Consider the following 17,319-nt stretch of genomic DNA (forward strand, 5'->3'; position numbering starts at 1 on the left):
TTGGGGACGCCCAAAATCGGCTTTCCATTATGCCGATTTGGGCGACCCTGAGAGAAGGATGCCCATCTCCTGATTTGTGTCAAAAGATGGGCACCCTTCTCTTTTGAAAATAAGCCTGATACTGAACTATGAGGGGGGAGTGTGGGTGGGAACAGAGAGGGGAGGGACAGGGAGACAGAGAAGAGATCCTGGGCATGGAGGAAGAAGGGATAGGAATACAAAGGGGCAATACTGCACACAGGGGGGTATGGACACGGGGTATAATGCTGATCACAGAGGAAGGTGGAGAGATAGGGACAGGGACACAGAGGAGGACATGCAGGACAGGGCAAGACACACACAATGGGGAAATGCTGAATATAAGGGCTGGATCAGGACATTGAGAGGGCAGATGCTGAAACTGGAGGAAGGTAAGGGACAAGGACACAGAGGGAGAGATGTTAAACAAGACAGATAAGGACATGGGAGGAGGATTGTAGACATGGAGAGAGAAGAAATATCAAATGGACAAAAGACACTGCAATGACAAGAAAAAAAACAGATGCAGAAAAGAGACACTGGGACCAAAGCAAACAGAAAAATAAAATGCTCAGACAACAAAAGTAGAAAAAGTATTTTATTCTGAATGTATTAATTGGAATATGTCAGGTTTTTTTTAAATGCACATCTACTATAATAAAACTCACCCCTCAATGTTCTGAAGACAACGTTCTGAAGTCACGCAGTCACTCCCTGAAGGGTTCATGGATTCATGGTGGTGAAGCCACAACACTGACCATCAAGCTCATTTTCAAAGCACTTAGCCTCCCAAAGTTCCATAGAAACCTATGGAACTTAGCCTCCCAAAGTGCTTTGAAAATATGCCTCCATGTCTCTCTGCCCCGCCCTCGCATGATGGACCAATCAGAAAAAACACCCTCAACATTCTGAAACACAAAGGACCATCACAACACCGTTCCCAGGCAACACTAGGCAATGTAAGACGGACCAATCAGAGGAAACTACGTGACAATAAGGGAGGAGCATTCCCAAGCAGAATGGCTCATTATCTGTGCAGCACGGAGAGCAAAGAACCACCGCCGGAACGAGAGAAGAATATTCCTGCTGTGGGTATGTGCAAAAATAGACCGGGGGTGGGGGGGGGAGAAATTTTTAAATGCCTAATGCCAGTACTGAAGAGTGCCAGAGGGCCTATAGCACAGACATCGCTTGACATGGAGTCAGAGGAGCCGGAAAACAACGTGCCTGTCACCATCTGGGACATGGGCGAACAGGACAAGCTGCGGACCAGCTGGAAGGATTACCCGCGACCCAGCCAGCACCAAACAGCGACCAAGGACAGCACAGCACATCCCCCAACCCCCAAGCAAAAAACAAAACAAATCAAAAAAAGACACACATCAACAACCTGCACACACACCGCACCCTCACACACTCTCACACACACACAAACACACACACACACAAAATAACTCTGTGACATATACACATACACACACAAAAAAAGCCACATGCTAGCGCCCGTTTCATTGGTTTCGGAAACGGGCCTTTTTTACTAGTCTCTAATACTTTCCCTAGTATTGCTGAATGCCAAGTCTGACTTCATGAGGTTTGCAGTTCAATTTTTTTTTTTTTTGCCTTCATATTGATCTCTGGTCCCTTGTGATATATTTGTTGTATCATGTGTTTTTCATGTGTGACCAAGGTGCAGTATTCTGGTAGCATGCAGTATCTGCATAGAGATCTTGTTTATTTTGTTTTCACCAGGTAGTGTATTGGTGTTGTAGGGCCCAGTGTAGTGTTTATAGTGCTGCCTTGTCTCATATGAGGTTATAACATAGTAGATAATGGCAGATAAAGACCTGTATGGTCTATCCAGTCTGCCCAAGAAGCTAAGTATCTCTTCATATTGTGGAAGTTAGTGCTATTCTGGTATTGTAAGGTTCTGAGTGTGTATAGTGTTTTGCAGTGCAGGGACTGTGTGTTGGCCTTACTAAGGTGAGATCAAAACTTTAATATAAATTTAGTTTGTCATAACATCAGACAAGGTTTTAGGTTTAAATTATGAGACACTGCCTCTTGAGGGATCTTTAAATTGTAAGCTCTTTGAGCATGGACCGTCCCTCTATGTTTAAATTGTACAGCGCTGCATAACCCTTGTAGCGCTTTAGAAATGTTAAGTAGTAGTAGTAAGTAGTAAATACAGTTTACATAGCTATGTTGGCTGAGGACAAGTGGGAGGCATAAGAGAGAAGAGAGGCAGACTGGCTGCAGGCCTCTATGGAGAGGTAGGAGTAATTTCCGAACACGTTTTTCAGTCTGCTTTAATTCAGTTGCCTTGCACAGTGAGCTTTATCAACTGTCTCCTGTCTGCTACGTATCATCTGCTTTGGCTCCACTTGTGACTGAAAAACTATTGGAGTGTGAGCGAGTGAGTTTCCCGCTAGCTGGTGACATCACCTCTAGAAGTTTAAAGGGATGCCGGGTGCTGAGGCGTCGTGCTCAGGTATTACACCAAAGAGGCATGCCAAAGGGGTACATTTTGTCCCTTTGTATATATTTATGGAGGTTTAGTGAAATGTTTGTTTTTTGTAATACTCTTCGTTGATCAAGGAGGCCTTTATTTTGTTTTATCTTTTTTTGGCATTTTAACATGTGTTTTTGTAGACCTATTGAAGTGATTACAGAAAGAGGCTGTTATGGTACTCTTAGTAATTCTTGTAAATGTTATAGAGATTTCTCAGGTGTTACATCGGCATTGAAAATTGTGAGTACTAATTCGAATTAGAGTTCTGCTCTTAAAGTAGAATGCTAGATCAGTCCGGAATAATTTAATTGTTCAATATAATTTTGATGTCTTTTGTGTGTCAGAAACATGGCTCATGAAGTCTGATTTAGTGGTGGTTAGACAATGTTGCTCTAAGGAATATAAATGGGAATGGACCTGTAGATCTTATAAAAGAGGAGGTGGAGTGGTTATTTTTTAGAAACATTTTGACCTTCAAATTATATTATGCTAAGTTATCTGAATTTGCATAATTATCAGTTATTGAATGTAAATTTATTGCTTTTTGTTTGTTTTATTGTCCTCCATGGAAAATAACAGTTGATTGTTCTTCATTTTTAGAATTTTTATCTACTTTGTCTATTGATTTTCAGAAAGTGTGTATTTTCGGTGATTTTAATGTTCCAGGAGATGTACTTGCTGATCAGTTAACACCACGAGTATGGAGTTTAATTTTAGAACAATCTCTATTTAGACAAACTGTTAAAAATTGAACTCATTCTTCTGGTTATATATTAGACTTAGTTTTTGTATCACCAGTATTATTTCAATCTCTAGTTATGTCACCTGTTGTTCAAGAGATTGGATGGTCTGGTCATTCACTGGTAATGTTTGATTTTTGTTAATGCATGATTTGGATGGTAAAAAAGAAAGTGAAGTTAAAATGTTATATACTAGACCAACCTTGGAATTAGCAAATTTAAAGGCATGTTTATTAGAGAAATTATCAATTGCTGCAGGTATGAATTAAGATTGTATGGTGAATTATTGGATGAAATCTTTAACGGAATCTTTGGATTATGTAGCTCTAAAACAAATGGTAAAAGCTAGGAGTTCAGTTGAGACTTATTGCTGGTTTACATCAGCTTTAAAACAAGTTAGGAAAGAATTAAGGGTCTCAGAGAAAGTATGGAAAAAAAATGAGGGATGATGATGATTTAGAATCATATAAGTTTAAGGAGTTCTTTTATTAAGGTGCGCTGGGAAGCTTGCCAGGTGCCCTTGGCCTGGATTGGCCGCTGTCGTGGACAGGACGCTGGGCTTGATGGAACCTTGGTCTTTTCCCAGTGTGGCATGTACTTATGAAAAATGGCCTGCAGTAGTATAGGCACATGTTTTGGGCATGCGCAGAATCATTTTTCAGCATATCTGCAAAAAAACTGCCTTTTTAAAATGTTTGCCAAAAATGGACGTGCGACAAAATAAAAATTGTCGCGCGTCCATTTTGGGTCTGAGACCTTACTGCCAGCCATTGACCTTGCGGTAAAGTCTCACGCGGTAACCGGGCGGTAATGACCTATGCTTGCCAAATGTCACTTAGCGTGAGTCTGATGTGCGTGTCTGAAAATAAAAAATTATTTTTCGGACACGTGCCAAAAATGAAATTACCGCAAGAGCCACGCAGTAGCCAGGCGGTAACTCCATTTTGGCATGCGTTGGGCACGCATAGACAGACTTTGTGAAGATATAAGAAATACTTATTTTAAGGATAAGATTAAAACATCTTTGGATGAACCTAGAGAGCTATTTCATACAGTGAATTTCTTAGCTAATGGAGGAAATGACAGTTTGAATCAGAATTTAGATCCTCAGGCTTATGCAGTTTAGCTACATCAAAAACTTGACTTTGAAATAGCTACGCCAGGATTTTCTAGCTTGGTTCTGCCCAAACTGACAGAGGAACAAGTAGATCATGGTTGGAGTTCCTTTTATATGGTAGATGAGAAAATGATAGAGAGCTTGGTGAAAAGTTTGTCACAGACTAGAGCTCAGTTGGATCCTTGCTTTTCTATACTGTTTAGATCAATGTTAGACATAATTGTGCCATTTCTGACAAGTTTGGTGAATATATCCTTACAATACGGTTTGTTGGTAGACTCTTAAGGAAGCAAATGTTAAACCATTGTTAAAAAAAAAAACCCTACACATGACAAAGAAGTGATGAAAAACTTCAGACCTATATCTTTTCTACCATTTCCAGCAAAAGTTATTGAGAAGGCTGTTTTGAATCAATTAATGGAATTTATAGAAAAAAATCATTTGTTGGATGATTACCAATATGGTTTTAGAACTAACCATAGTGAGGAATTTTTGCTTCTGTCAATGTTGGATGAATTAAGAAGTGGGATGGATCAAAACACATCAGCTAGGCTCATATTTGGAAAAACACGTTTTGACAGTGCCAAACCCCTCCGAGAAAAACTGCACTGGCTTCCAATCAAAGAACGTATTGCTTTCAAAATCTGCACGACAGTTCATAAAATTATTTACGGCGAAGCCCCAGGATACATGACAGACCTCATCGACCTGACAACCAGAAACACTACAAAATCAGCGCGATCATACCTAAACCTCCACTACCCAAGCAGCAAAGGACTCAAATACAAACCTATTTATGCATCCAGCTTTTCCTACTTAAGCGCACAACTATGGAATGCACTGCCAAAAGTAGTAAAAACTACGCTCGACCACCTAAATTTCCGGAAAGCACTGAAAACAAACCTGTTCAGAAAGGCATACCCCACCAACCCAACATAAAAAACCTGGTCACCTGCGACACAACGTAACCAAAGACTGTAACGGACACATCCTAACTCTTCCTCTTCCTCACTAAGTTCCCCTAATGTATTTACCATGCATGAACCTCATCCTACCATAATATCGCCTTGTATTTGTTCATACCAGAACTGGCTTACGCTGCAATGGTACTATGTAAACCACATTGAGCCTGCAAATAGGTGGGAAAATGTGGGATACAAATGTAACAAATAATAATAATAAAACTTTAGCTTTTGTGTTGTTACACTTGATATTGCTTCAGTATTTGATATTATTGATCATCTTTTACTTAATACTCTGTCAGACTTTGGTGTCGGTGGACAAGTGTTTTCTTTGTTTCATTATTATCTATAAGGGAGAAAATTTCATGTTAAAGTACAAGATGTAGTGTCTACAAGTCTTCCAATCACACGAGGGGTACCATAGGGCTCTGCACTTTCGGCAGTATTGTTCAATTTATTTATGGAGTCCTTGGGGAAGGTGTTTCAGAATTTACAAGTCTCATATAGAAAATATGCAGATGATGTACAATTCTTTTTTTTCTAATTAAGAAACATGGCCATGATTTAGTCTTCAAGTTGAAGATACTTTTGGATAAAATTGTAGATTGGATGAGACAACATAATATGTCATTGAATGTTGCATTGACAGAAATAATGTATGTGGGTAAAACCATTTATCTATAGTCTTGGAGTCTTTTTTGGATAACAATTTAACAATGCAAAAACCCGTAGATCACATTATCTCTACATCTTTTGTTCAACTTTGAGTTTTGAGTAAACTGAAAGATATGGTAACATCTTATGACTTTTGGACGATAGTGCAGAGCTTGGTGTTAATTTTAATTGATTTTTGTAATTTTTTATTTTGAGATGTATCATCTACCCAGCTCCAGGCTCTGCGGGTTATATTTTCGTAATGCTTTATGATTATATAAAGGCAGGATAAAAATAGAGTAAAATAAATAAATAAAATATATATCGATTGAAGTGTATACTCTTTCATTTTTTGCCACTTTATTGTTTGGCATTTGATACAGATTTATAGACTCAGGGCTGCTCCCAATCCACCCACCTTAGCCTCCCCAAACATCTGAGGCACCAACCGCCTGTGCCTAAATGTGACATTTAAGTGCACAAATTACAGTATTCTGTAAGTTGCCCATGTAAATGTTGACCCTGCCTATGCCTCACTCATGCCCCACCCATGTGAACACTCTTCTAACAATTATACACTATGCCATGTAATTGCATATTTATAGAATGCAGCTTAATCATGTTATTTTGCCATTTATGCATGTAGTATACACTTACTCATGGGGATGACAGTATTCTATAAATTTAAGGAGTCCTTTTACTGACTTGTGGCAAAAATTGGACTTAGCATGCCCTTGCATGGGTTTTTCCCATGCACTAAGGCCATTTTTACCACAGTCATAAAAATAAATTTTTACATTTTTTGTATTAATAGCCATTTGCTAATGTTACCATTAGATATGGCCATTTAAAAAATTAGTGACTGTGCACTTACTGCAACCCATTTTGTAAGTGGAAAGGGCTCTGGCACTATTCCTGTGCTCATCTATTAGTGTGTGGTAAATTAGCTGCACTAACTGATTAGCACACCAACATTCCACTATCCACCGCCCAGACATATCCTCTAAAAAAATGTAAAATATTTTTTAGTGCATGGTTAGTGCATGCACATTTGGCACTTACTACAGGACACCTGACTGCATCCGATGGTATGCCACTGTAAACTGCATTAGGTGCGCATTAATGCCTAACACAACTTAGTTAAAGGGCCTCTTAGCACGCAAAAGATGCTCAAATTTGAGTGACCTGTTATAGAATGAGAGGGTTAGCCCTTTAAAGCCTCAAGTATAAGCTAAGGTGCCCTTTTACTAAGCTGCGTAAGCATCTATGCACTCCAAAATAGAGTTACCTCATGGCTACCACGTGGCTCTTGCGGTAATTTCATTTTTGCCACTCATCCGATACGCATAACTGAAAAAATTTATTTTCTGCCGCATGTATTGGATGCACACCAAGTGGCATTTGGCACGCGTAGGTTATTACCATTTGGTTACCGTGTGAGACTTTACCGCTAAGTCACTGGCTGGCAGTAAGGTCTCAGACACAAAATGGACGCACAGCAATTTTCATTTTGCCGCATGCGCATTTTTGGCAAAAAGTTTTTTAAAAGCCTTTTTTACAGGTGCACTGAAAAATGGTTCTGGAATGCCAAAAACCCGTGCCTACACTACCGCAGGCCATTTTTCAGCGCACCTTTATAAAAGGACCCCTTAAATTGTAAGCTGTCCAGGGACGGGGAAATACTTACTGTACCTGAATGTAATTTGCCTTGAACTACTACTCAAAATGTGTGAGCTAGTTCCAAATATGATAGCAGGTATGGACTGCATAGGCCACCCTGCCTGCTCCAAAAATTTCTGATTAACAGTGCTAAAGATCTTGATTTTTGGTTTCTGTGGGCTGAGTACTTTATGCTCCTCCTGATTTTTTTTTTAATGCTATTACTGTTTTGCCTTCATCTCCTCAGCTGGGAAGACAATTGTTTATACGTTGGTCACCCTCTTTGTGAAGCAATACATCTAATGTTACTCCCAGCTCTCTTCCCTTTAAGCCTCATATCATGAGCTCTTGTTGTGCTGTTCTGTGCATGTTCATATCTAAATATAGGTGCCTGGTATAAGAGGCTTGGAGAAGATAAGCCTCCCTAGCTGCAAGCAGACCTGCATAGCATAGGAATACTCAGAATTAGCTGCTGCAGCACAGTCTGCTACAGGACCTGCTGTCACTACCTTCAGGTTTCTGCACTGGGTGACAGCCGGCCCTGCCACCCCGGGACTCCCGTTGTTCCCCTTCCCCCCAACGCACACACTAGCACAGTGGACAGCGGTCTCGGGTCTCCACCCACTCTTGCAATTATAGCAGGGCTGCCTCAGGACTCGTTCTTCCCCCTATGACGTGTCCTGCCTCCTCTGATGCAACTAACGTCCTGCTTCCACAAGGGCGGGACGCAACAGAGGAAGAACGTTGCTAGAATGCAGACTGCAACAGAGAAAGATATCAAGGCAGCCAGACAGACAAGTATCGATTTGATTCGGATTTATTTCGGACTGCTTCATTGAAGGAGGGGGAGGAGGGAAAGAGTAGGACTAAAGCCAGGGACAGGGAGCGACTGGAACGGAGGAGGATGAAAATGGAGTGGGACCAAGAAGGAGAGCATGCACACCAGGTCAGAAGTTGAAGACATGGAGGGGATTATCAACTGCCAGTAGGTTCTGACTGAAACGTAGCTAAACTTTAACTGACTGACAACCCCATCATGTAGGCTTTGAAATTCTATTGATTCATATTATGCAAAATTTAAACTTAAAGGATGCACATCAGGTCTGAAGTTGAAGACATGGAAAGTATTATCTACCTCTACGTCATGAACTGCTGGTGTTCCACAATGGCAAGAAAATACTCTGTATTCTACTGCTGTTAGGTTGATTTCCATCCAAGTGTCCACTGATTTGTGAAGTGTACCACAGCCAGTAGTGCATCAGGAACCTAGAGACATAACAATATGGCAGTCCTACTTCAAGCATATACATTTCATAGCCTTTTCATTAATCATTTTACCAAATGGGTTATGTCATGTTAATAAATGTTTATCAGACATGACTTTCTGAAGTGATCTGATCACTTTCGGATGCTTATAAACAACATTATGCTACAGTGTGAAAGTCATTAAGTGGAGGGAAGTTTAGAGCAGGGGGCTAAGAACCAGGAGGTGCCTGGTTCAAACCCCATGGTAGTGTCTTGTGATCTTGGGCAAATTACTTAACTCTACTGTTGAAAACACAAAACATTTTACACTAATATGTCTCTTTATTTTGGATCCTTAACTGTTCCCTACGTCCCAAGTAGAACTCTGAGATCAATATCGCAGCATAGACTGGTCATTCCTCCTATTACTGGATTTCCATTTGCAAGAGTGTATTATTTTGTCAGGCACCTGCTTTATGGAACTGGGAAACAGAATCTTTGCCTAAATTAAAAAAAAAACTGAACACAAAGGGCTTCTATGGAGGGTCTGGCATCATCTACAAACACTTTTTTCAATGCACTTTAAGTTGTCTAAGATATATATATATATATATATATATACACACACACATACTGAAGTCTTCAAGTCTTCACTGTTTAATGTTGTTGCCACTTTATTCTTTGAAAAATGTTACTTGTGATTATTTTAATTAATTTTTTTTGCGTGTTGTCACGCAAATATGGATTCAAGCCCCACCCCTGACCCTGCACTCTTTAGCTTCCCCGAACAGTTGGGCCACTGACCACCTATGTATCTAAAATAAAGATAATCATTGAGTTCTTACTGTGCATTCATTCTTAACCAGTTTGTTTCTTGTATGACAGCAGAAGCAGAAGGGGAGAAAGCTGGCAGGTGAATGACAACAAAATTGAGCAATTTAATATTTAGAAAACATGCAAAAGAGTCTACAGTACTTACATAATATGTCAAACCAAATTCAGTATCAATCAGTGGATGAAACTAGAGTGCTTCTCTTCTATAATAACAATGCATCAAGTATTTTCTGCAGTTCTGGTGATTTGCTTCTGAGAGCCCCAAATTAGCTTTGGCCATAGGCTTATACTACTATTAAAACCTAGAAAAGGAAAGGGGACTTGATATACAGCCTTTCTGAGATTTTTGCAACTACATTCAAAAAGGTTTACATATATTCAGGTACTTATTTTGTACCAGGGGCAATGGAGGGTTAAGTGACTTGCCCAGAGTCACAAGGAGCTGTAGTGGGAATTGAACTCAGTTCCCCAGGATCAAAGTCCACTGCACTAACCACTAGGCTACTAAGTTTGAGGGGAAAATGGACAAAGAATTTATGAAGAAGAATCAAACTGATGTGGAGAGTTACCGAGGTGGGATGGGAAGGGGAGTTGGGTATGTTCTGATTTGATTTCTATTGCCTCTCTACTTAATTATTAAAACGACAGGATTACTTAGTCTATGTATGAGGGAGCACCTTTTTGGTGCTTGCTAGCTGTAATGGATCTGTACACTGCGTTTTCTGTTTGAAGCTGTATAATAAAGCTTCCTGCATAAAAAAAAAAAAGAATCAAACTGGTTGATTCATTATTTTTTAAAAGTTTTACAAACCATTATTATATGAGAACAACAGTTATCTCAAAAATGTTTGACAATTTCATACACGCAGAAGAAATATCATCAGAAATCCATGTTTATACATCTCTGAACCATGCTCTCCTTCACTGAGCTGAGGTAAGCTTTGGGACACAAGCTTTAAGGGCTTGTGACATCATGACAGGATGCCTTTGTAAGAAGTCCAAAAAGGCATCTATTTTAAACTTATTTTATAAAGTCCTACCTATAATATTATAATAATTTCATCCCACTTATGATGTAAACCGGGGATATTAGCGGTATACAAGACCTGAGTTGAAAAAGAATTGAATAAAGGCAATATTGGCACCTATGTACCTTAAAATAGACTCCCAGAACCAGCTCCTGTAGTGCACAAAATGCCAAAACACACACTTACAACTGCTCTGAACGTGGTGTAAATATGTGTATGTATTCATGTGTATTTGCATGTTTTCTATGTACACTGCCCTTGCTCCTCCCAAACTACATCCCTTGGAATGCCTACACAAGTGCTCACAAACCATTGCACAATTTTATAGCAGGCCTTTTCTATGTGTAAAACAGGCTTTACACTGAAAAAAAAAACCTTTATGTTTCATGGTTGGAATAGGACAGAGGCCCTATTCCAACCATGAAAATTTGGCTTTCCTTTTCTCTTATTCCTTTGGGCTTTTGGGGTCTCACTCTTGAAGATTATTTTGAGCAATTTATTTTACTCTGTTTTCTATTTTCAGCACCTCTTCACTTCTTAGCAGCCCTTCTTGAAGTGAGCGTGTTTACAATAATGTGTACTGTTGTTTTTTCTTAGTCATTTGCCTGTAAAATTCTGTTATGGTTCTTGTATATACTGTATAAAGTAAATTTCGCAATTAAGGGGGTCTTTTACTAAAGATTAGCTCTAGTTATCTATATAGCAGGGCCCATAGGAATAAAATGGGCCCTGCTGTAGATAACTTGAGCTAATCTTTAGTAAAAGATCCCCTAAAAAAAAAAAGAACTGAGGTTGGGATCTGGCGCCCTGATCATCAAGAGAAGGAATAAAACGTCTGATGGGAATGCTGAAAATAAAGGCAGAACAGAGGAAGGGATGTGGGGAAAAGAGGACCGTGGGTGGTGGAAAAAACATGGAGAAGATGAAGAGGGTATAGGAGCAATGAAAGAAAAGGAAATCAGAGAATGATCCATCTAGGGATAAGAAGTATAAGAAAAATCAGAAATGGTAAAAGAATCCAGACCATGAGAAAGAACTAAGTCTAGGGTATGACCCACTGAATGAATTGGAGCCAAAACATGTTGGGAAAAGCCTAAATCCTCAAGCAAGGAGCAAAGTTGCCTACCAAAAGGACGGCAAGGAAGATTGTAATGAATATTAGAATCCCCAAGATGAAGAAGACGTGAGTATCATAAAGAAATATTAGACAGGAAAGACACAAAGGTCTTCTGAACAGATAAAGGCAGGGCAGGGGCAGACTGCTCCCCATAAGGACAGGTCCAGACCTACTGTAAAATTTTGCATGTTAAAGGTAGGCGCACAGGTCTGTGCATTGCTCAGAATGCTAATTTTAATACTAATGAGCTTGTTGTAATGCATTTGCATAGGGTTGTCAGTAGCTCCTACAGGGAACAGTAAAAGGGATGCAGAACCCCTTTGTGTATTAGACAGGCTGCAAGCATGGTAAGCTCTGTGCATCGGGCCCTGAGTGGAGTAGATTGGGTAGACATGAATTGCTTGTTTACACTTTCCAAAAATGCAAGGGCAAGGGGGCCTGAAATTAAACTACTAAGTAGTGAATTTAAAACAAATCAGAGAAAATATTTCTTCACTGAATGTGTAATAAACTCTGGAATTCATTGCCAGAGAATGTGGTAAAAGCAGTTAGCTTAATGAGTTTGAAAGAAGGTTTGGACAAGTTCCAAGAAAAGTCCATAAGCCATTATTAAAATAGACTTAGGAAAATCCACTGCTAATTCCTGGGATAAGCAGCATAAAATCTGTTTCTACTCTTTTGGGATCTTGCTAGATACTTATGACTTGGCCACTGTTGGAAACAAGATACTGGGCTTGATAGACCTTCGATCTGACCCAGTATGGCAATGCTTATGTTCTTATGCATTGTGCTAAAGAGTCCATCATTAATTTCATTGGTTATTTCTGTCAAGTCCTGTGTGAAGTAATGAACATCAGGGACAATTTCTTCAGATAGGTCAGGGTCTGTCTCTGGGGCAACTTCTCTAAGTGGATTAGTTTTGAGCATACTGTGGAAGGGTTGGTGATTGAATGCAGGGTGGGAGGAAGTTTGCTGAGAAGGAAACAGAGGTAATTGAACTAGTCAAGGGGATGCTGGAGATGGATGTTTAACTGAGGCCAAAGGGATTGCTTCAGCCGGGAAGGTGTGCTTAGATTTATACCCCTGTTTATTTGAAACTTATTATATACCAGACTTATATGGGTCATGGCAGCTCACAATACAATGCTCTTGAAACTCCCCTGGAAGAATCTCACTTATCTCTCTTTATTTTATTTTTGGATTTTGCTCCAACCTTTTTCAGTAGTAGCCCAAGGTAAGTTGCATTCAGGTACACTGGAGGGCTCAGAATCTAAGTTTGTACCTGAGGTAATGGAGGGTTAAGTGACTTGCTCGTGATCACAAGGAGCAGCAGCGGGATTTGGAGCGGCCACCTCTGGATATCAAGATCGGTGCTGTAACCACTAGGCCACCCCTCCACTCGACTTTTGGGATAAGCCACCTGTGAAGGACGATGCATAATACACAGGACCTACCTGAGGGCATGAGTTTCCCTCCTGCTTTCCCCTACCCTGTCTCTTAAATAGCCTTATTTTATTTTTATTGGCCATATTATTGTACAAAAAAAGGACAAGCTGAAATCTGTCGTCCCCACGGTACTAGAAAAAGTTATAATTTATGGTTGTCTAGAGAGGATTTCATCATGTAACCAGGGTCCTTCGTGGAAACCTCTTCAGCTTAGTCCCACGAATGGCTCGACCCCGAAGCCGGTTAGTAGAATTCGGCTCTGCCTCTGTCCTTCACCCCGCCTCCTACTGCAGCTATTTGTAGCAGGGCAGGAGGACCCGTCGGCCTGTAAGACCCGGCGGTGATAGGGAGGTGGGTGTAAGCTAGGAAGGAAGGGGGAGGAGAGAGTGTGTGTCTGTGGCGAGACGAGACTGATTACAGTGAATGAGCGCGAGCCGCCCGCGAGCGTGAAGGGGAGACGCAGACGCCGGGTCGAGGCTGCCGCGCAGGGAGGAGACGCAGCAACCGCCACCGCCGCCTTCCGCCCCCTCCCCCAACCCCGGCCTGAGGCGCCTCGGAAAAGGCGAGAGAGGTGCGGCCGCTGGTGGCCGGGTGTTGGTGCGTGTGAGGTGGGGAGGGGAGGCTGGGCCAGGGCCTCGCCTTGCGGCTCATGAGCCGAAGCTGTGGCGGCGGAAGAGCCGCAGCGTTAGCCGCCAGCTGCCGCCGCCCTCGCCCTGCTCCCGTCGGTAGCGGCGGAGATGGTGAGGCTGCGTCGGGTGCAGGCTGTGCTACCCTGCTAGGCCTGAACACTGGGCACGTTTCTTTCTCTTCCTGTCGGCACTTTCTGTGGATGCATCATGTAAGTGAGGCCTGCGCGGCCGGGCTTGGCTCAAACTCGGGTTGTAGGCTTTTGTTTATCTTCATGTTTTAAATTGTAGCAACCGTCTAGGCCTGGGCTGAAGGTTAGTGCAATGGGACGACTTCCTGCAAACGGAGAGAGATTATGGTTTTATTTTGTTTTTGTGTTTTACATGAACAGATAAGAGATGTAGGTTTTTAAAACTATAATTTCGTAGCACTTATTTCTTTAAACAAGAAGAAAAGAAACCGGTCTGGGTAATCTTAGTCCTTGTGTTCAGAGAAATGAAAGTGATGCGACGAGATGTCCCCCCCCCCCCCCTTCTCTTCATGCAGTAGGGCTGTGGCTTTTGCTTGTAGTGGTCTGGTGGGAATTTTGTTAATGGCAGTACTGTGTTTGGGTAAACCGGTTAACGGTCGGTGGGTAATAACAAAATCGTAAACGACATTTTGTTTTAGATGATTTTTATAAAATTATTGCTCAAAATTTTAGGGGAACTGCATATATATTTGGTGTAATACATGATTGGGAGCATTTTTTTCTTTAGCCTATGAAAGAAACGTTATACTTTTTTTTTTTTTTTTTTTGGGGGGGGGGGGGTGTTGTAATACCGTTTTCTGCTATTTTCATTTCCCCCCTGTCAAGTTTTGCTTTGCACTCTGTGACTCTTTTGAGCCTTTAAACATTTTGTTTACTACATCAAAGCATAGTGGCACAACAGTATTAATACAGAAATTGGGACGTTCTCTAATTAAAACATGGGCTTTAAGTAATATTTTAAACTTTTACTTTATTTTTACATGTATAATGTTTATTTGCTACAGGCAGTTTGGTGCTTGAGGTGGCTTTGGTTAGCTATTAACTTAACTGTGACTACTTTCAATAGTGTGTGTGTGTGTTTTGTTTGTTTTTAGATATATAATTTAACAGTAGGTAACCTACCTTAGTATACCTTGTTCCTTCAGTTCTGTTTTATTTTTCCTTGTTGGGACTTTTTTTTTTGTTCCTACCTTTTTTCTTTGTCATTTTAAAGCTGTGCCTTACAAACAGTCCCAGTTCTTGAACATATCTAGTCTCTCCCCTTCTTCAAAATTTTAAGTTATTAAAATGAAAACTTTAATGTCCCACATTCAGACAACAGTATTTTGTTTAGAATGAAAGGGTGGATATGCTTTTGTTGATGCCTAATACATATGTATATTAAAATATTGCCCTAGGTGTGATTATTGCCAAGTTAAAGCATATTATGGTACAGTACAGGTTTCAATCAAGCTCTTTACTTTCCATTGCTCATCTGCTTGAGTTTTCATAAACTTGTTATAAGGTGGTACTACATAGCAGGTGTGTGTAATGTCTGAAGCTGTTTGTATCCAGTTTTAGATTACATAGGTAGTTGAAAAGGAATACTATAGCTTGATCATATTATGAAGACATATTGATATTAATGTTCAGTTATGAAGACATATTGATATTTATGTTCAGTTTTCATTGTCTGTTTTTATGTTTAAGTTTGAACCTTACTAGTTAATCTTCATTGGATTATTTCTTAAATTTTCATGTAACCAATTAATAGACATCTGTATGTGCAGTAGACAAACATACTTAAACTATGTAGATGTCCATGTAGCAAAGCTAAATACCTTTCAGCATTTAAGGCAAATATGCCTTGAGCTGGATATCTCCGGATACTGGGACATTTCTGTGGTTCAAGAATTTTCCAGTTCTATGTAAACATTAAGTTTTTAGTTGGTGAAATCATATAGGGGTTCTTTTACTGAGCTACAGTAAGCATTGGCACGTGCTTACTTCAGGATGCACTTGGTGGTCCTGCTGTAATTTCCTGATCTGTGTACGCAAACCATACACTAAAAATATTTATCACAGAGGGGGCGTGTCTGGGGGGTGGAGAGTAGGGGGTTTGCGCTAACCAGCACAGCTACATCACTGTGTGTTGATTAGTGCTTGAACCCTTACTGCCTTAAAAATAAGTGTTGGTGAATTTTTATGTTTCTAATATATTTTTTAACGGTTGTACGTTAATGGCCACATTAGTGCACGACCATTAATGCAAAAAGGAAAATCGGCCATTTTACTGCTGCAGTGAAAATAACCTTACCATTCAGGAAAAACTTGCACAAGGGCACGCTAAAACCACTTTATACCACAGTTTAGTAAAAGAATCCTATAATCTTTTTGCAGGCAAGCAAATCTAACCAAAAATGACCACAGTGCACAGTGAGCATTATAAACAAGGCATCTAATTCTTGATGTCTGCTCAAAAGTAGATTCTGCAGCAAGGTTAGAAAACTTTACAGCACTTAGGGCTCTGTTTACTAAGCCACGTTCATAGGTGCGTTAACTGTTTATGCGCCTACAATATCCCTATAGGTGCCTACATGGTTAGCGCGTGTGTTAAAAATGCTAATGCGCCTTAGTAAACAGGGCCCTTATTTTGCATGTGATTGTCCACTTAATTAAATTCCATTCGAGCATCTGGGTCCGGTACTAGAGTTTAGGAACTTACCTAACCTTTTATCCCTTCACACACAATTTTATATTGTCTTCAAACTTTAGCTTTGTCATGGATTGACAGTCCTCTGGCACAAGTCATGACACCAGGGCTCATTGTGGGCTGTAAATCAAGGTACTAAGAGTAAAATCTGGCACTCTCTTACCCATAGGGTTAAGAGTTTTGCCTCTGTAGCATTTTTGTCTGCGCAATAGTGGAAGACCAGGGCTCTGAATCAGTTCAGGTCTTCCTTTTTGATACTTTCAGTTGGCAGGCCCAATAGTGCACATTGGGACATACACAAAGTCAGTTTTAGTGAAAACCTCAAGATTTCTAATCTTGTGAATTACTTGTAGGAAAATTCTCCATTTTCTATTTTATTTTTTTAACTTTTTTGTACCACAGGTGAGAGAGAAAAACTGGGGCCAATGGTTGTAGATTTACAGGAAAGGGGGTTTTAATTATAAATTAAAATTGACATGCTTGTAGATGAACACTAGCAATGCATGATACAAGTCTTTTTCTCTTTAGCTGGTTAAAGTTAATGACTGGTGAGTGACAAATCATTAAGGGCCCTGATTACTAACCCGTGCTAAGCATTATTACGTGCTAACCATGTAGATGCCCGTAATAGTCCTATGGG

General features: G+C 40.3%; 1 protein-coding gene across 2 annotated transcripts in view; it reads left to right on the forward strand.

Moving 5' to 3' along the window:
* Window positions 1-13,715: 13,715 nt before the first annotated feature.
* Window positions 13,716-17,319, forward strand: part of AKT1 (AKT serine/threonine kinase 1) — a 329,425-nt gene continuing 325,821 nt past the window's right edge. For both annotated transcript variants that reach the window (XM_030214026.1, XM_030214025.1), the window contains exon 1: window positions 13,716-14,167. The gene's annotated coding sequence lies outside the window, so the exon portion shown is untranslated. The remainder of the gene's footprint in view (window positions 14,168-17,319) is intronic.

Source organism: Microcaecilia unicolor, chromosome 9, assembly GCF_901765095.1.
Source record: "Microcaecilia unicolor chromosome 9, aMicUni1.1, whole genome shotgun sequence".
Lineage (NCBI taxonomy): Eukaryota > Metazoa > Chordata > Amphibia > Gymnophiona > Siphonopidae > Microcaecilia > Microcaecilia unicolor.